Below are 21,438 nucleotides of genomic sequence, written 5' to 3' on the forward strand. Positions count from 1 at the left end.
TGTTTTGGCCTACAACTCCCATCATGCTTCACCATTGGCTCTGCTGGCCAGGGCTGATGGGAGTTGTAGGCCAAAACATCAGGAAGGACACAAGTTGTCTGCCCTTGATCTATAATCTGCTTTCCTGGAATAAATTACACCCAAAGAAGCTTAAAAACCCTAAAAACAATAATCAATGGAAGAAGTTGCAAATAAGAAGCTGACAAAAGCCATGTTTACAGCAATAAAATAGCAGCATTGGAATAAAACAGACTTTTTAAAATCAGAAACTTTTAAACACGGAATAACAGGCTCAACATGGAATAACAGGCTCAAGTTAAAGGAAGCCAGATTCCAGCTGGACATCAGGAAAAACGTTCTGACTGTTAGAGCAGTACATAGGGTGACCATATTTGGGAAACCAAAAAAGAGGACACCTAGTGTGTGTGTGTGTAAGCAGCTTTCTGAGTCCTGCAGAAAGTACGTTATTCCCCTGCCACCTTACAGATCTCGATTGGAGTGGAGGAGGGGAAAGGATTTCATTCTGCACCACCACCATCCACTCCAATTGGGGCCTTTTCTATAAAGTCCACGAATGACCTACTTTCCCCTTTAAGACCTCAATTGGAGCTCGGGGTGGGGGAATGATGTGCCTCAAGAAAGCATGTCATTCCCTCCTGCCATGCTAATGGCAGCCTTAAAGGGGAAGGTGTGTCATTCCAGGACATTATTGAAAATTATAGAAAATCCCCCCTGACACCATGGAAAGAACAAAAACCAGGACAAATCCAGGGAAATCCTGACAGTTGGTCACCCTACAGTACGACAATGGAATCAGTTACCTAGGGAGGTTGTGGGCTCTCCCACCCTAGAGGCATTCAAGAGGCAGCTGGACAAGCATCTGTCAGGGATGCTTTAGGGTGGATTCCTGCATTGAGTGGGGGGTTGGACTCGATGGCCTTGTAGGCCCCTTTCAACTCTGCTATTCTATGTTTCTATGAAATGTAGCAGGCTGGTTTATACATGAGAAGATTGTTTAAATAAAAAAGTTGGCCAAATCCAGCTAAACATAGGAAATGAGGGGACCTAGTGGATCTCCCCAAGAAATGCATTCCAAAGTTTCAGTGCCTGCCTATCATCATCACCACCACCATGGGCCTGTCTCTTGTACCTGCCCTTTGTTTCTCCCAAGAGGATGGGATAAGGAGCAAGACCTCTGAAGTTGATCTTAGAGTAGGGGTGGACAAATCAGTATATTTTGCACAATTCTGTTCTGTTCCTGCATTAATCTACTCTCCCCCACCCCCTTAAAGCACTCTCGGAATATTATATGCATTGAAATGCATATTTTGGTACATTTCAACTGAAGAGAAGTGTGCTAGTTTAAGCTTGGAGAAGTGTGAAGTCTAGTGAACAGTGAATGGATCTTACTTTTGAGGATTGCACTTTAAGTGTCTTTTGCATGACCGACATTATTGATAGCTGTGCCATCCTTTTATGCACTTGAGCATCTTCCAGCATCTTTTTATATAGATCTTTATTGGCAATTCTTACATTTTAGCATCTTTTGTGTTTAACCATTTGTATGTTTTAAAAATGTCCTTACCCTCTCTGGAGGATTGGTGGAAAACTAGGGGACCCATAAAAAGAACCAACCAAATAAACAAGGTGTGTCTTCCTTCGGGTTTTTTTTAAAATTACCAAGGTTGCATTTTTAAGAAAAGGTGATACTACGTGTGGAGTTTGTCTCCTGAATTATGGAGGAAATAAAGTAAGTGCTTATAAAATATGGGGCTGAAGAAAATGGGGATACTTCCTTCTATAAAAAGCATTAGCCTTATCCAAAAATGTGTTAGCTATCACTGTATTTGCATGCATGTGTAAGTGTAGGACTAGATCTGTGCTTATTCCATGACGGCTCACACATTTTTTCCATCGTGCAGTTCTTTTTTCAATACCCAGAGTGGAAGGGCTACCTTTATGCCACAGACTGCCAGGAAGGCAGCTTGTCTGTAGAATTTGGAATAAGTTTCCACACTTTTTGGCACCCAAGTCATCTGCCCATATGGGCCATTGCTTGCAAAATATTGCTTTTTTTCATACCAGGAGAGGAAGAGATGATGGTACATTTATTTGACTTCTTTGGTGCTGTTTGTTTTTGCCAGTGCCATTCCCCGCTCCATCATTGTCCCATTTGTTCTGAAGCAGAAGTAATATCCAGCAATATCCAAACTGGTGGCTCCTAACAAATCTTTCTGTGTTTCTTCACAATACTAATACAGAAATAACTGTCTAAATCTATTTTTAAAAAAGAAATAAAACAATCCAGCTCCCAACTTTCCACCCCACTTTCCAAAGATTCTGTCCCAGTTGAGCATGACCAGAAACAAAATCTATAGCCCGGTTATGCAGCTAAAAGCTGGCTTAGTTCTCAGTGGTTCCCACTGAGTTTTATGGGACCAAGTAATTTGACAATACTCATGGAGAAGGAGCAAAATAAGTTCACCAATCTCAAGTTTAGCAGCCACTCCAATGAAGTCCCTGCGTACATAGCTTGACTTCCTCCCATATGAGTGAATGGTTGTCAGTTATTCCTGTATGGCCCAAAGGTAGGTGATATTGCAATCTGGCTGAAGCTTAGCTGGTCTGGGTCTAAGACCTGATCTACACCTAGATCCCTTTTGCAACGGAGGAGGGGTGATTGCGAGTTTTCCCGCTTCCGCAATCAGCACCCATGGGGCACACCCAAACGAAGTTCCCTGCAATGACAGGAGTGCCGTTGCGGGCACACATGGGCCCCATTATGGCCGTTCCACATGTGTTTCGATAGAAGTGGGTGGGGCTAGGCAGATGGCTACAGGGCACAGGGTTTTTTGTTTAAATTACTCCTGAGGATTGTACAGCAGTGCAGATACTCAACAACACATGGGGGGATAGGAACCATGACGAATATGCACTCCTGCGCAGAGATAGGTTTGTTTGCTTTTAAAAAAACACTCGGTGGTGAAACACACCCATGCACACACCCCTTACAGCTGATTGGTTGTTCGCTGAGCCTGGAACTTCCAGTGAACAGCAATGACCTTGCAAAGGGGGGGGCACACTACAAATGAAAGAGCTGGGAAAACCATGACAAAAGCAGTCATGGATATTCTGGGAAAACGGAGAGGTGGAGCCGTGATCACCACGGGAGCAGGTGAATGCCATGTGGCCCATTAGTGATGACTATGATATAATCCAGCTGGTGTAGACTCCCCCTAAGTAAATGCCTAAATGGAAGACATTTGAGATCTCAATATATGCTGTCCTGAGTTCCATAATGGAAGAAAAGCAAAATGATGTAATAAGCTTTCCTGACTGATTTTTGTGAATAGGGCTATCATTGTGGGTTGCCTTACAATAGGATGGGCAACTTGCCGCCCACGGGCCAAATGCAGGCCCTATGGGACTTTCCTGTAACCTGCCACAGGTTGCTGCTCTCTATGTCCCTTCACCCCACCCCCATGTACAACATTTGCAGCACTTGTGGCTGTTCCTGTAGCTCCCTTCAGATACTGAAGGAAATTTCAGCATTTCCTCCCACCACCAGAAATTTCTCCTCGTAGTAAACATGGGAAATGTGTAAGCGCTGTGGTGGCCCATCACTGGCCATTCTTCTCATGGACGTTTCATGGACTCTAGAAGGTCCTGAACAACCTAAGTGAAGCCTTTTCTGTAAACAGCAAATATCAGCTGTGAAGGGTAAATGGGAAAGCAGAAAGCAGTACATTCAAAATATCTTAAGTCTTGTGCATATACTGTATGAAAAGGTATGCAAAGGTCATTGTGGTGAAACATATATGAAGATGGCAATGATGATAAACAGACTGACAGACAGTCAGACAGACAGACAGACAGACAGACTGTTTGTAATTATGTGTTATTCTGGTCATGGTTTTATTGTTTACTTCTAATTTTCTTGATTTGTGAGCTGCTCTGGAAACTCTGCAGTTGAATAGTGGGATAGAAATCCATGAAACAGATATAAATATAGACTGACTGAAGATAGAAGATAAACAGACAAGACAGGAGATATGTTTTAAAGGCCATTTTATAGCAGAAAAACAGCAGCTTGAATTACAATACACCTGCCTCCCCCCCCCCCCCGGGATCATCCCTGTGCATCCAAATGACACACAGGGGATCCCGGGAGCAGGTAGGGATGACCCTTCCATTTTCCTGGGATAATCTTTAGGTGTAGAAAGGGCCCTAGAAAACTGTGTAATATAAAAACACACTTCTATCATATGGAATGGTTGGGTATTTTTGACATAAATGAAACATATTTGATCTTTTTTTTATCATCAAGTACATTAATGACGTGGATTTTCTCACTGTTCCACAGTCAGTCAGTACAGCGCTAAAACTGGCAGTCAGTAGCTGCATGTTCTACTGCTCCCATTTCCATGGAAATGGGTGACAGAAGCAGCAATGGGAAAGCTTAAAATAATATTTTACCGTCAATATAGTGATGATGATGATGATGATAACTACAACAAATACAATGTGAGGCGTTAGAAGTATTTCAGGAGCAACGATTCATTAATGTTGGCTTTTCTTTGAACAAGATCGTATTCTTTTTAACTAAATATGTTTATGAATAGGAACATTATGACAACAACAATAGCAATATGGAGTTACTCAGTCCTACGCTACAAGAATTACTGTAAGGTAGTCCACCATACATTACGAGAAGTAATATCTTCACTTTTTATAACGTGCAAACAACTTACTTACAAGTTTAAATTGGAGATGGATGAACTTTCCAAAACACTTTTAACTCAAAAATTGAGTTTTCTCAGAAAAAAACCTTGAATATTCAGATACTTCTTCTTATCTGATCCGAGTGGGTGGGAAATTACCACCACCCTGGCAGTCTTCACCACCCCCCAAAGCCCTCCCAATCAGTTCCCCACCCCTCAAACACACCTCTTCCTGACAGAGCAGTACGACAATGGAACCAGTTACCTAGGGAGGTTGTGGCCTCTCCCACACTAGAGGCATTCAAGAGGCAGCTGGACAACCATCCGTCTAGTATGCTTTAAGGTAGATTCCTGCATTGAGCAGGGGGTTGGACTCAATGGCCTTATAGGCCCCTTCCAACTCTGCTATTCTATGATTCTTTTCACTTACCCAAGCAGCCAGAGCAGCAGTGATATTGCATGGAAAGAGCTCATCGTTTTATTCCCTCTTTCTTTTTGTTGTCCTAACACACCCTTAATGGTGTGCTGGGGCACAAAAGTCCTGGGAACCATGAGGGGTGTAGTGATTGTAGATAGAGCAACATATTCTGTGTTTCACTATGCTTTTCACCCTGGCACACTCCTACTCAGTGTGTCAACAGGATGGAGAATGTAGATGGAATAAGGAAGGAGCTGTGGCTCAGTGGGAGCATCCTTGTCTTGCGTGCAGAAGGTCCCGAGTTTGATCCCCGGCATCTTCAGGTAGGGCTGGGAAAAGTCCTTCCTGACACCCTGGAGAGATGCTGATAAGACTGGGCTAGATGGACCAATGGCCTGACTCCGTATTTGGCAGCTTCCTGTGTTCCTAATAGTTCTAAAGCAGATGAGTCAAACCACTTTCAGCCCAAGGCCCAGATTCAATTTTGGAGAAACTCTGGGGGGGGGGGCACATTCCAGGGGGTGGGGCCAAATGCAAAAGGGCGGGGCCAAAAATACTGGCATATTTTAGCTTGAAGCTCTTACTGCCAGTAACCAGGGGCGTTGCTAGACCTACCGGGTGTTCCGTCGTTGAGGAGCGGTGAAAGCGGCTTTTCCCGTTCAGCCGTGACGCCTCATGATCCACACCTGCCTTCGATTTATGGCGGAAGTTTGCGCCGGTTGTGCTGCTGCCGCCGCGAGAACGGTTGCGCAGCCACACCGGCCTGATTGCCGCGGCTTTTTTTTTCGCTCGCTGCACGGTTTGCGCACGTCCGAAAGACCGCAAACTTGCGCAGCCGTCAGCGATGCCGCCGCCGGCCCTGGCGGCGGCAGCGGCGGCAGTGCCAGTGCCAGCTGAAGTGCTGCTGGTGCTGTTGAGGGTCAACATTGATGCGCTCACTTCCTGATGGGGGTCGTGGCGGGTGTCATATGACCCGAGGTCAATCGTCTGCATGGCCACTGTGCCTACATCTCCCATCATGCCTCTGAGGTGTCGGCGGCGATGACCGCCTCTGTGCCCTGTGCCCCATCCCAAGGAGCCAACCCACATCTGGCCGTAGCCATGGCAGCAGCCCACAAACAGCTCTGCCCTCTGCCAGCCTGGTACCCACACTAACAGGCAGCGTACAGCACCGCCATTATGCGGCCACGGTAGCTGCCCACCGCAAGGAGTCACCAGCCACTTTTGCGGTCCTCCGTTCCTGCGCAAACTGTCACTGGGGAAATAAAAAAAAAAAGCCGCTCCGCCGCGCTGCCCCAGCTGCCGGACTGCGCGCAAATGGCGGAGGCGGCTTGACCGAAGCCGCTGACCACTCCCCCTTAGCACGCCTTTTCCTGACCAGTGCCGACCGCAGTGACCTCACATCCTCCCACACGTACTCCAAATTACCGCGGGACAGCAGGAAAAGGCGCACTACAACTCACTTTTTTAAAGTCGGGAGAAAGAGGCTTCACCGCAGGATAACGGCGGATCCTCGTGAACGTCATCTGGAAGCCTCGACGTGGCTGCGGAAGGTAACGCGCGCTAGAGCCTCGTCTAGTAACGCCCTAAGCCTTAGAGGAGGTTTTTCAACCTTTTCAAATGGGGTGGGGGGAATCAGGCAAAAGCCAAGAAACCACCAAATGATCAACAATCAGGGAAAAGGGAGTGGGGGTGAGTGGAAGGGGTGTTGCCATTTGGGGAACCCCAGTGAGCTGGATTGAGACCTGAGGAAGGCCATAATTGGCCCACGGGCCTGAGGTTTCACATCCCTGTTCTAAAGGAACCTTATCAGGCTGACTGTGTAGATCTATCGATTAACGTCTATGGTTCAGAGCAGTTGAGCCAAAGAGTCTTAGGGGGGAGGGGGAATGGAGGGCAAGGGAAGACAGGGATGGACTTGCCCAAGCCTCTAACAGCTTCTGGTAAGTATGCCAAAGAAGGCGATTAGTCTTAGAGGAGTTCTTCTTCGAATAAAGATAAAGAGGTCCCCTCCCTGCCCTATGCAAGGATATTTCAGTAGGAAGGATGGGGGAAGGTCAGCCTTTCCATTTCTCATTCTCCAGAACTCTTCCTCCCCAAATGTAGCCAGCCAACCCTAAACCTGAGCTCTCTAGTGCCATAAAAACATAAGAAGAGCCCTGCTGGATCAGACCAAGGGTCCATCTAGTCCAGCACTCTGTTCCCACAGTGGCCAACCAGCCGTCGACCACAGACCCACAAGCATAGGGTGACCATATGAAAAGGAGGAGAGGGCGGCTGTATCTTTTAACAGTTTAATAGAAAAGGAAATTTCAGCAAGTGTCATTTGTATGCATGCAGCACCTGGTGAAATTCCCTCTTCATCACAACAATTAAAGCTGTAAGAGCTATACTAGAGTGAGCAGATACAAAAGGGGTCAGGGCTCCTGCAGCTTTAACTGTTGTGATGAAGAGGCAATTTCACCAAGTGCTGCATACATATAAATGACACCCGCTGAAATTCCCTTTTCTATTCTTTTCCTATGGTCACCCTATACTTGTGGCTTCCTGGTCGACAGCTGGTTGGCCACTCTGGGAACACAAGCAGGACAAGGTGCAACAGCACCCTCCCACCCACGTTCCCCAGAGACTGGTATAAACAGGTTTGCTTATTCTTATACTGGATATAGAAGCAGGAGAAGGCTGGGGGAGGGGGGGGGAGAGGAAAAGAATGGTTATTTCCTCCTTTCTGCTTCTGGATACTTCTCCATCCCTCTAGAGGCCTGAACAAGTCTCCTGTTCCAGGCTGACTGACCACCTAAAGAGAAGCACCCTTCTTGGCTGGTGAGGACACACAGCAGGCAAAATGCAACCAGGGAAGGGCTTTGAGGGGCTGGTAAGGAAAACATTGTGGGACCCTCTCCGCCCTTTCTCCCCTCCCCCCTTTTCAAAATTGCAGCCTCCCAAGGCTCTTTTTCATCTTGAAAGAAAAACAACAACAAAGAACTCCCACCAGGCCATTTTTATATGTGGATTTATGTAATATCCGGTTTGCCCCCTGTCCCAGTTAACCAGGCTGCATATGCAAACACCTCTTGCAGCCTTCCCCAAAGGTTTTGGATTACAACTCCCATCATCCCTGTCTACTGGCTGGGGCTGATGCAAGTCAAAACCTTTGGAGGGCCCCAAGTTGGGGAAGGCTGACGTCTAAGAAGCCAACAGTTCACCATCTGGTTTCTAATGGTTTCCTGTTGCAACTAAGCACTTCAGTTTTCTCTTCAGATGCTCAGTTTGTTTTTCGTCTGTGATATATATCTCTTCAGCACAGAAAAAAAAAACTCATAATATTTTTCACCTGGTGAACATCCAACTTGATGAAAGAAGCAATAAAAACAAGCGTGTTCCATTGGTTACGACCGATGCTACTTTTGTGTGATCGACCACTGCTGGAAAATTTCAGGCTCAGATAAAAATCACTGGGAATTTTTTTCTCTCTCTCTCTTCTTTTGAAATGAGCCTGTTGTAAAGGAAACCTGCAATAATGAGATAGTATGAATGAAAAATAAATATTTCACATGTTTTCATGCAAACGTAAAGGAGCATAAAGGCACCTGCTATAGCTGGCTTTTAAGTTTGCATCACTTTGGAGGTGGATACTGTATTCATGGTTTTATTTTAGGGTTGGGGAGGGAGGATGCAGGTTTTAGGGTGGAGATGTGATTTTATTATGTAATATATTATTTTCCAATATGTTTTTGAAGGTGCCCAAAACTTGGATGATAGTGATGATGGTATTTACTACTACTACTACTACTACTACTACTACTACTACTACACTATCAATGTAACTGTAACTTTACACAATAATATAAGCAAAGAATATAATTCCCTAACTTGCCATCTAAATCAGAGGTGGGCAACATGTGGCCCATCAGATGTTTTGGCTTATTAGTCCTATCATCCCTCATCATTGGCTATGCTGGCTAGGGCCAGGGTCAGATTTGGGAACAAGTCAAGTACACCATGACTTAGGGCCTCATATTATGAAGACCACCACCCCTAAATATCTTGGTGATAATTAAGATGCATTATAATTGAAACCACTTTGGTTTAAATATGTTGGAAAGTCTGGTGTGATTTACAACAGAGTTGCTGTATATAGAGAAAGTGTGGCAACACAGCATTTAATATTGGAGTCAATAAGCACAGACGTGAGAGAGTTTAAAAGAAGTTCAGCTCAACTTACTTTATTATCGCTTCTATACCATCTTCAGAGAAAGCTATCTATCTAACACTTTTAACTATAAACACCCCCTAACGCTGGGTGGTACCTAGGGATGGGCGAACTCACCTGGGTCCAACTTGTCAGATGCTCACCATGCACCACCATTATTTACCCTTGTAAATAATTTAAATTTTACTGTTTTAACTCTGTATTTTAATCTTATATCAATTTTGCTGCGTGGTTTTTATCCTGGTTGCGCTTTTTATACTGTATTTCATAATTGTGTTTTAACCTGTTGGGTGTTTTACTGTGGTTTTAATTTTTGTGAACCGCCCAGAGAGCTTCGGCTATTGGGCGGTATAAAAATGTAATAAATAAATAAATAATAAATAAATAAATACCCCCACTTGCACACTATGTGCCCAGCAGCAGTCTGCCCTCATCTGGAGCCTCCACTGTATGCAACAATGAAGTCTCTGGAAATTACATAATTTCTCAACACCGCATATATGCGGTGATTGTAAAGGCCCCATTTACACAATGAGGGAAAAACACAATTTCTGGAGCCTCCATTATGTGCCCAGTCGGGCGCCTGCAACTTCCGTACTGGTACCCTTTCATTGCTCTTTGTCTTAGAATATAATACAGTTTTTTTTCTCTTTATTTTTATGGTATGGGGCCCTCTGACGCTCATCATGGCTTATGGACTCAACATGTCTTAAACCAGCCCAGGCTAGGGTGGTTAGTAGTTGTAGGCCAAAACTTCCAGAGCGCCACAAGATGCCCACCCCTGTTAGAAAATGTTGACAATGGGAAAGATACAGGCCTGTAGCTGAAATTCTGTAGTAAGCGGGATGAGGTGGGTGGGCAAAAGAAGTGGGGAATCAATGCAGAATGCCTATAATATAGATGCCAATAGTTGAAGTTATTTGTTTGTATTATTCTTAGTAAGCAATGGAGCAGAATACCACCTGCATACTTGCTTATCTAATATCTCCACTAGTAAAAGGACTACAAACTTGGGACTCAACATGTTTATATATATATATATATATATATATATATATATATATATATATTATTAAATTTTAATAAAAATATTAAAAAATGAAAGCTGAAATATACAGGAAGGTTGGGGCAATTTGGCCACCTGGTCCTTCCCAATACAAAACTTGGCCCTTAAAAGGGGGCCCAAAAAGGGGGTTAGGTCAGTGTCAGGTGTGCTCCACTTTCCAGGGCCATTGGGATTTGCCTCACTATGCCAGGTGCTGATGCCAAGCCTGGCCAAAATCCTCTGCTGGTAACAAGAAATTTGAACTATTTATTAAGCCCTTCCTTGGGATCACTTCACATATTACAGGAAACAGTTGTCATGTCAGCAACACCTCCCGTGTACTGGGGGATGTCTTTGCAAGTGCCTATGTGAAATCACCTTATCCACACCTCCCAGTGTAACGAGGGGAACCAAGCTTAGCTGTCCACTGGATTCTGCACTCCTCCAAATGCTGCAACACAGTTCTTAGCAGTTTAAATTAGGGATGGGGAGGAAACCACATTTTAAAACCACTATGCGAACCAAATCTCAATTACGCTTCGAAATTCACATTTCTCCAAATTTTGCAAGGGAGTTCTCCATTCAAAAAATGCATACACAAATGCACGTATTTGGGTAAAAAAAAACATTAAAATGTATTATGTTAGGGAAATGGATTGCATTGGGGCCCATTGACACATGCCATATACTGCTTTCATGCCACTTTCATAGTGTTATATCCTGCTTGGTGTAGATGTGTCAATGGACCCCAACAGTTGTCAGTGCACTTCAGTACCACTATAAAGCAGTCGTGTGGCTCCTGCCTTTTATATACCGCTTTCATAGTGGAATATCCTGCTTGGTGTAGATGAGCCCTTAGTTTGAAGGAGCCAAGGAAGGACCTAAGGGCATCCATGCACTAGTGCTATTTGACGTTGAGCTAGGTAAATCAATGATTGCACTACATCAATGGCTGGTATGGCAAGTTTTCACATGCTGTGAGTGCTATTGATGTTGTGAAAGCACTGGTTTATGCTAGCACAATGCAAATAGCACTAGCACACAGAAGTCATCTGACCTTTCCCTTTGACACATGTTTTGAAACAATACACATTTTAAAAATGCACTGAATACGAATTTAAATATGTACCCTATTTCTTCGATTCTACGACACACTTCTTCCCCCCCCCCATATAAACATCTCCAAAAATGGGGTGCGTCTTAGAATCGCGGGTGTGTCTTAGGTTTTTTTTCTGTTGGTGGTACTAAAATTAGTGTGCGTCTTACAATCGATGGCGCCTTACAATCGAAGAAATATGGTATTTTGAAAGAAAATATGAATTTACATGCTTTGAGAGAAAATGCATATAACAAATATGTATTCAAATTTAAATACTAAATTCTAAATATTAAATTTTGAATCTTTAATTGTAATTTACATTTAAACATTCAAATGGATATTTAAATATGTAGTTTAGAGGATTTATTTTTTTAAAAAAAGTCTACAGTTTAATGTGGAATAAGAACAGAATTACACATACAAACATGCAGAAATAACATGGGCGGGAAACACACAGAGTTCCTCATCCTTTCTCTGTCCCCTTTGGAGGAAAGACACCTTTCAGCATGAAGCATGTGTTTGCTACTCTCATTCATCCTCTCCTCACATTAAAGAAAAGACATCGACAAATATGCCAAAGGATGGCAGGAAGCATCGAGACCTTTTCTGCAGCATGCAATAAGTAGCCCTAATCTATGCATGTTGACTTGGAATAAAGTCCCCCCCCCCAATTGCTCGATTTCAATGGGACTTACTCCACGGTAAGTGAATATAGGGTGGCAGCCTGAGTCTATGAAAAGTCAAGGTTGCTAGTAAATGCATCATTTCCCTTTTAAACACAATAGTCCCGGAGAGGCTCCTCAATCAAAGGCACGGTCTCGGCGCAGAAGTAAGGCCACAGCGTCTGCTTTGTGTGCAAGACCTTGCTCTTAAGAGTGTTCGGTTCTCTTCCAAATGCATAGGTGCAAAGGATGGCAAGCATCTTAAAGGAGAAGCCCAGCCAGCTCGCGCCGCCATCCACATGATTTCCTATCCCCCCGGGGTGGCTGCACACCGCCATCAGCAGAGCTGTAACTAGTGCCATCGCAAGCCACTCAGACAGCAATAAAGACATCGGAGCAGCCAGCAAAACACTCAGTTGCTTCGACAGGAAAAGTACATTACAGAGCCCGGCATCTGTGTCTCGCAGCTGCCAAGTACCCTCCATGTGTTGTTACAGCTGTTGACTCTATTGCGGAGGAAGGCAGAACAGAAGGAGGGGGAAAGAAGGAGCATTAAGAATATTCTGCTCCTGCAGACGTGTGCCAAGCAGGTAGCCAGATGAGACGCCTGCCTGAGCCCCGGCCGCTCCAGTGCTCAAGACCTTCGCTGCAGGGAGACGACGAAGCCAGGCACCGGGCCCTTCGCGACGAGCTCAGACACAGGATCTGACGGAGGCTTAAAAAGCATGACCGTTTCATTGCTTTCTGATATTCTTCCCGCACACACAGGAAGGGTGATGGGCCCGTGGGGAGGAGGGTGGAAGAAGGTTTGTACATTCAAATGAGAGGGAATGGCACAAAAGGGGGAGAAAACGGGGCATCATTTAAAGGGGGGCATCTGGAGGATTCATTTAAGTTTATAACCAGACCGAGTCCTTCCCCGTCATTAAAAAAAATGATGCAGCTTGGCTCGGGAGCCTGATATATTTGCTCTTATTTCCAGAGTTCAGATTGAAAATATATTCTTACCTTCATTTGCATGCATTGGGATCGATCTAGTAGACAATCAACCTAGTTAAATCTTACGGCCTCCAAACGCCCAGAGAGCTCCAGAACCGCCCAGAGCGGTATAGAAATGTAATTAATAAATAAATAATAAATAATAAAATACAGCAAAAGTTAGGAATAAACTGCACAATAAAGGCCGCTGAGCAACCAGCAAAACATCAGGTTATCTAAGCATGCAGCCACGGCCAACCTACACTTCATCCATGCATCCCCTGGTAATGCATGACATAACAGTGTGTGAGCTAGTGCGGTGTAGTGGTTATAGTGTTGGCCTGGGACTTGATTGATCTGGGTTCTAGTCCCCACTCAGCCATGAAGCTCACTGGGTGATTTTGGGCCACTGACTGACTCTCAGCCTAACCTACCTCACATGGGGATAATATGCAGAGGAGAAGGAGCATCATATAAGCTGCCTCAAGTTCCTTGCAAGAGGAAATAAAGACTGGATATAAATGTAACAATAAATAAATAAAAATCAGGCGTAGTATTTTCCTGCCCCCTGTAAGCGGTGGTCAATGATGGAATAGGGGCAGGGAAACGCAGCAAAATACCATTTTAGAGAAGGCAAACTGGGGATGCTCAGTGAAACACACACACACACACGAGCACATGAACACAGCAAAACAACACACTACCTGCCCCCCTAAAAGAACCCAGGCATACATACATACAAAACCACAGGAAAACACAAGATTCACATTAAAACAAAACACAAAAAACAAACAGGCAGAACACATACAAACACACAAGCCCCATTCAGAAGACACCATAAACCACAGCTTTTTGCCTTATTCACCAAGGCTAAAGCTGTGGTTTAAGGTGTCTTCTGAACAGGGCCACCGAGCCCCTGTTCAGATGACACACTAAGCCATGGTTATGCCACTAACCCTTTTGCAGCAGTGTTTAAATCGTGGTTAGGTAGCCACCATGGTTAGGAATTGTTCATATGACACACTGGCTGTTTCTACACCTGCCTTTTTCTCCCCAGGATCATCCCTGTGCATCCAAATGACACCCAGGGGATCCCTGGAGCAGACAGGAACGATCACTCCATTTTCCTGGGATAATCCTTAGCTGTAGAAAGGGCCACTAAGGGCTTTGCTAGACCTACCTGGGAATCCAGGCCTGTAGAGGGACCAGCCCGTGCTAGAAGTAGCATAGGATGTCACTTCTAGCTAGATGTAACACGCGACGGGGTAAAGGAAAGCCCCGTCACGTTGACCAATTTTTTTTCAGCTTAAAGGGGCCATATGCGCAGGAGCGCACCAACAATAAGGTAGAGTGTGTTGTTGTTGCTTTAAAAAAAGGTTCCCCGCTCCCCCTGCCCCCGATTTCCCCCCCATGATGTCCGATGCCCCCCGCCTGCCATGTCCAATGCCCTCCTCGCCCGCCTACCCACCCTCCCACCATGTCCGATGCCCCCCTCACTCACCCGCCCACCATTTCCAATGCTCCCCTTGCTCACCCACCCACCTGCCATGTCCAATGCCCTCCTCGCCCACCCACCCGCCATGTCTGACGCCCGCCCGCCCACCCGCCATGTCCAATGCCCTCCTTGCCCGCCCACTCACCAGTCATGTCTGATGCCCCCCTTGTCTGCCCGCCCACCCGCGATCTCCGATTCCCCCCCATCGCCCCTGGGCCGCGATTCCCCCCGATGTCCCCTGGCTCTGCTCCCCCCCATCTCTCCCGCCAGGTCCGCTCTTTCCCCCTCATCCCCATCTCTCCCCCCCCCCCCATGATTTCCCTCCCGGCCCTGATCTCTCTCCCCCCTGTGATTCCCCCCCGGCCCCAATCTCCCTCCCCCCCCACAATTCCCCCCTGGCCCGATGGGCACAGCACTCCTGTGGAGCACTGTGCCCAGTGCGTACCTTCTCCCAGCTACTCACGAGTAAATGCCGTAGCCGGGAAAAGCGGTGGAATGGACTAGACCTTCCGCAGCCGGGCCGGGACTGCAGAAAAACCAGGCCAAAAGCAGTGCCGGTTAGCCTGGGGCCAGAGCAGTTAGAGCCCTGCCTGAGCCCGGGATCCCCTGTGCGTCATCTGGACACACAGGGATATGACCGGGCCTCGCACCGCGCTAACACCTTGTCTAGCAAGGCCCTAAGTCATAGTTCACATGAAACACTAAGCCATACTGTTTAGCTCAAAATGCTTAACCATCATGGCTTAGCATGTCATCTGAACAGGGTCACTCTGACTATGCAGCATGCCAGCCTCTTGGTTAATAATAACTTTTAACGGTTTTTGTTTGTTTGTTTGTTTTAGGGGAAAAACATCAGGAGGGGGAGGGGTTTGCCCATGAGCATACCTCTGTCCACAGGCTCCATGTTGGGGACCTAGCACTAAAGCATTTATTTAATTTTAAGAACTCAAGTATGTGCTGGGCTTTGATGGAGTGGAATATTGTGTGATACAGAATCACAGCCTATCCCTTGCATCTCTTCCAAAAGGACCTTGGGATTGGTGTGTGTGCGTGTGTGTGGATTCATTGTGCTAGTCTGATGCTTAAAATGTGTTGCAAGCTACAATCAACAGCACAGGACTAAATGAGCCATATATATTTTATTCACTGTTAAGAATCTCTGGTTTTGACATTATTCCATCCTGTCACATCTCTAGATTGAGATACATGAAGACAGTGGGATCTCTGTGTATCTAGACCAGAGAAAGAGGTAAGTGAATTGTCTCCTACATGTCTGAGTTGATGCCATATAATTAAATAGGGGGGAAATATCTCTTTTCCCCCGCAAGCAGGGTTTGGATTATAAACAGGATTTGTGATGCATGCCGATTTGTAGGCAAAAGTAACTGCTTAAGTGGTAACCATGGGCAATGGAATACAAAACATGGTTACCTTTGCCAAATCTCATTCTAGGACTTCAATCCTACTGACAAATGTGCCACGACACCTGTAACCTGCACTCAAAGACACTCAGATCCATGCCCTGGCAAAGATATATTTCCATTCCTCTGCTAATCCCATACCATGCACAGACATGCCATATTTCGTGCTGTGTCAGCTTCCTGAAACTTTCCATATGGGGGAGCATGGTTGATGCTCATCTACTCTATGATGCGGAAAGGGCTAGCCAGGACCAGCTCCAAGTTTTAGTGAGCCTTTGGCAACTGGCCTCCAATTTATTGGTTTCCCCTGAGGCAGCAATCTGCAGCAGTGTTCAGGGGCTGAAAGCTGCTAGTTCCCACAATGCCTACACATGGACTGGATGGAGGGGAGTCCATCCATTCCTAGGTAGGGATGGGCAAACGAGCGATGTTTAAAATCGCCGGGATTCATAGAATCATAGAATCATAGAATAGCAGAGTTGGAAGGGGCCTAAAGCCAGCAAGTCCAACCTCCTGCTCAGTTCAGGAATCCACCTTAAAGCATACTAGACAGATGATTGTCCAGCTGCCTCTTGAATGCCTCTAGTGTGGGAGAGCCCACAACCTCCATAGGTAACTGGTTCCATTGTCATATTTATTTATTTATTACATTTTTATACTGCCCAATAGCCAAAGCTCTCTGGGCGGTTCACAAAAATTAAAACCATGAAGAGCATAATAAAACATCCAACAATCTAAAAACACAAATACAAAATACAATATAAATAGCACAACCAGGATAAAACCACGCAGCAGAAATTAATATAGGTTAAAATACGGAATTAAAACAATGTTTAAATTTAAGTTAAATTAAGTGTAAAAATACTGAGAAAATAAAAAGATCTTCAGCTGGCAATGGAAGGAGTACAGTGTAGGCACCAGGCGAACCTCTCTAGGAGCTCATTCCACAGCTGGGGTGCCACAGTGGAGAAAGCCCTCCTCTTAGTAGCCACCTGCCTCACTTCCTTTGGCAGGAGCTCACGGAGAAGGACCCTGTGGATGATCTTAAGGTCCGGGCAGGTACATATGAGAGCAGGCGTTCCTTCAAAGTTTCAATAACCTGGCCCCAAGCTGTTTAGGGCTTTGAATGTTAGTACCAGTACTTTGAATTGGGCCCAGAGCTGGACTGGCAGCCAATGAAGTTGTAAAAGGACTGGCGTAATGTGGTCTCACTGGCCAGTCCCTGTTAGTACTACTCTAACAGTCAGTTCACTGCAGGGATCTACCTTAAAGCTGTCCAGCTGCTTCTTGAATGCCTCTAGTGTGACATTGCCTCCCTAGGCAATTGCTACCATTGTCATACTGCTCTAACAGTCAGGAAGTTTTTCTTGATGTCCAGCCGGAATCTGGCTTCCTGTAACTTGATCCCTTTAGTCCGTGCCCTGCACTCTGGGATGATTGAGAAGAGATCCAGGCCCTCCTCTTTGTGACAACCTTTCAAGTATTTGAAGAGTGCTATCATGTCTCCCCTCAATCGTCTCTTCTCCAGACTAAACATGCCCAGTTCTTTCAGTCTCTCCTCAAAGGGCTTTGATTCCAGACCCCTGATCATCCTGGTTGCCCTCCTCTGAACACACTCCAGCTTGTCTGCGTCCTTCTTGAAGTGTGGTGCCCAGAACTGGATGCAATACTCAAGATCAGGCCTAACCAGTGCCGAAAAGAGTGGAAACAGTACCTCACATGATTTGGAAGCTATACTATTAATGCTGCCCAAAATAGCATTTGCTTTTTTGCATCCACATCACATTCTCCAAACATCATCTTGCTGCTCACCCCCTGCTCGGTTCCTGTTCACGTTTACTGGTCACTCTGCATGAATGCAATAATTCTCATACATCCTTAGATAGGGATGGGCGAACTCACCCACATCCGCCACATTGAATGTACACCCCTCTTCGATGCTCGCCCCGTCCCCTTCGTCAGCTGCATGAGCTGCTTCTGAGACTCAGCTTGGCCTGATGTCCGCCCCAGCCACCATTAACACAGCAGGGGGAAGTGCACAATTTCCAGTGCCTCCATTGTGTGCGCCACGGAGGCTCCAGAAATAGTGCACTTCCCCTGCTGCATTAATGGTGGCTGTAAAGGCCCCATTGATGCAGTGCAGGGAAGTGCACAATTTCAGCAATGGAGCAGATGGCTGAGCACTCGCTGGGGCTTCGCAAATAATAATAATAATAATAATAATAATAATAATAATAATAATAATAATAATAATAATAATAATTTAAAAAATATTTCTTGCCCGCCTATCCATTTTGATCGAGGCGGGGAACAACAGTAAACGATAAAATACATAATACTCAATTAAAACATAATATACATTGTTAAAAATATCCTAAAAACATGGGCACCTGGCTGGATCCAGGGGGGTGGGGTGGAGGCAGGGCAGTCCATCAGACTCCAGGACTTAGTCGGGTGCTCGTAACATCCTATCCCTATATGAAGGCACCTTGTTGAAAGCTAAGCAGAACTGTGTCTTGTCAGTGTCTGAACGGGAGATTGCTTGCAAACTCTATGAATGCTGCCTTTAGTTCTACCATGGAAGAAAGATGGAGTATCCATGTTATAAATGAATACCGGGTTAGGGTTAGGAGGGATCTGTTTTTCAGCAACTACCAGGGCACCACAGAAATATCACTTGGCCTAAGAATGCATTTACATCAGGGATGGGAAACTGGTGCCCCTCCAGATGTTATTAGACTACAGGACCCATCACTCCTGGCCATTGGTCATGGTCACTTTGACCTTTCAAATTTGGAGCAATGGTTAATGTCGTTGTAATGTGGTTTTATTGCTTTTTATGTGTTTTTATTTGAATTGTACATTGCTTTGATGATGTTTGTGGAAAGATAGCATATAAATACAACAAGTAGAGAAACAGAATAGAATCAATGTTGGCTGAAGCTGATGTGACTTGGAGTCCTGCTTTACATGTATCCAAGCCAGCATGGTTGCTGTCGCCTGCATGGGAAAAGGAGCTCCCTCAGGACATGCATTTAGGAATGGACGGACTCACCCCCATCCATGCTTGCTGGACATTCTGCAAACTGCTGCCACCCATCCCCAAGTGTCACACCATGTGAGCCACTCGACAGCCTGGCGAGTGCCCAACAAGCACTGCAGGGCCACCCATCCATTTTGCATAAAAATGGTGGCTTGGAATTCTCCAGAAATGTAATGTTGCATAAATGGCAGGCATAGAGGGGGTCTTTTATGCAACATTAAAGGTGTAAATGGACCATTTATGCTGGTAAGGTTGCATAAATGACCCCTTTATGGCTTCCACTTAAGCTGAGAGATTGGTGGCTCAGGAATACTGGAATACTCACAGAACATGTGGCGCCTTGCATATTATTGCTGTTGTTGTTGTTGTTGTTGTTGTTGTTGTTGTTGTTGTTATTTACATTTATATAACACCCCATAGCCGAAGCTCTCTAGGCGGTTTACAAATGGGTCCAGTAAGGGCCTGGCAACTCGGCAAAAGTGTGGGGGAGCATCGGACGCCACCCCCATCTCAGACTCCCGCAAAACATCCCTGGGTGCATTGCTTGCATGATATGCTAAACACATTGATAAAGAGAAACCATGTGGGTAGAAACTTCTTGACACCGACTGTAACTAGTATGTGTCAACTGGGATCCAGTACAGCAAAGGACCACTCTTCACATAACTACAATGCAGCACAGGGCTCTATTTTATGGGGCCCTATTCTACAGTGTATTTGGTGAAATAGTTAACCCTACCTAGTAACAACTGTTTTGACAGATAACCAAAGCAGTCCCAGATAATAGACTGTTAATAGAAGGGCTATCTGGTATATTTATTTATTTATTTATTTATTTAATTAATTACATTTATAGACTGCCCCACAGCCGAAGCTCTCTGGGCGGTTTACAACAATTAAAAATAGTAAACATTAAAAGTATACAAAAATTTAAAAAAAAACATAAAAACAGTATAAAAACAACAGTATCCATTTGAAAACAACAATTCTGGGGTATAGGCAGTGTGAAGGTAATACTCCCACACATTCTCTAAACACTTTGAAGATCCCTGTATGGAGCAAATTAAACACAGTATGATCCACTTACACAGCCTTTTTATGGACAGCTGCTTGATACCTATTTGGCATGAAGAGCAATGTCTAAAGGCTGCAGTTTCTGTCATCCATTGTCTGGATAAAAGCATTCAAATGGTTTTGGAGTGGGATAAGACGCCACGAATGGAATAATGACCAACAGTACAGATAGGTTCAAAAAGGACTTCTATCTATCATGCTGAGGATATCCATTCCCTCACCAAAGGTGACCCTAAACATTAGATTACCAGTGGTCATTAAAAAGGGACTGGAACTCTCTTTCTCCCAATCCTGTTGCTGTGTACTGTTCCTCCTGCAACCCTTGAAAATAACCATTGCCAGAAAGAAGATAATGCCACAAATTCAGAGCTTGAAGCAGGTTCCTCTCAATATACAGTCTTCCCCAAAACCACCGAGGCAGCCAAGCTCAACAATGGTAGCCAGATAAAGACTTCTTGTGAGGTAACAAGGAAAAATACAGAAGCAACAGTCTCCAGACTGATTGGCCTGTAGTATGTCAAGTTCTGATTGGTTGATCACAGTATAAATATTGCAGGCCTTTTCACTTAGCAGTTGTCTGTTCAACTAGAATAGCCTTCCCCAACTTGGTGCCCCCTAGATATGCTGGACTACAAGTGCTATCATCCCTAATGAGCATGGCCATTAGTCAGGGATGATGGGAGTTGTTGTTGTTGTTGTTGTTGTTACATTTATATCCTGCCTTTTTGTGAACCGCCCAGAGAGCTTCGGCTATTGGGCGGTATAAAAATGTAATAAATAAAATAAATAAATAAATAATTTTTTCTCTTGTAATAAACCCAAGGGAGTTGTGGTCCAAAACATCTAGAGGGTAACAGGCTTAGGAAGGCTGCAATGGCTACATGGGCTGGGGATGATGGGAGTTGTAGTCCAACACATTTGGCAGGCGCCACCTTGGGGAAGATGAAGGTTCTCTCGATAATTATCCCCAAGCCCCAATTTCTGCAGCTATTTTCTATCTAGCCTCTTCATTAGCTCTTGTTCTTCTTTCTGCTCTGGGCAAATGCTTAGACTACACTGCTACCTCAGTGTTGAACATGTGGTCTTGGCTACAACATGGTTTATGGGCTCATTGCTTAGGGCTCTGAACTCCAGGCCTGTACCCTACATTTACCCTGTGGCCTTGTCCACATCTTAGTATGGTGGGCAAGGCCAATACTGGGGTTCTTGGCCTTTCCCAGAAATATTTCTCTTTATTACATGTATCGCAAGAAACATTTATAAGTCACC

This window comes from Elgaria multicarinata, chromosome 4, assembly GCF_023053635.1.
Source record: "Elgaria multicarinata webbii isolate HBS135686 ecotype San Diego chromosome 4, rElgMul1.1.pri, whole genome shotgun sequence".
In the NCBI taxonomy this organism is placed as follows: domain Eukaryota; kingdom Metazoa; phylum Chordata; class Lepidosauria; order Squamata; family Anguidae; genus Elgaria; species Elgaria multicarinata.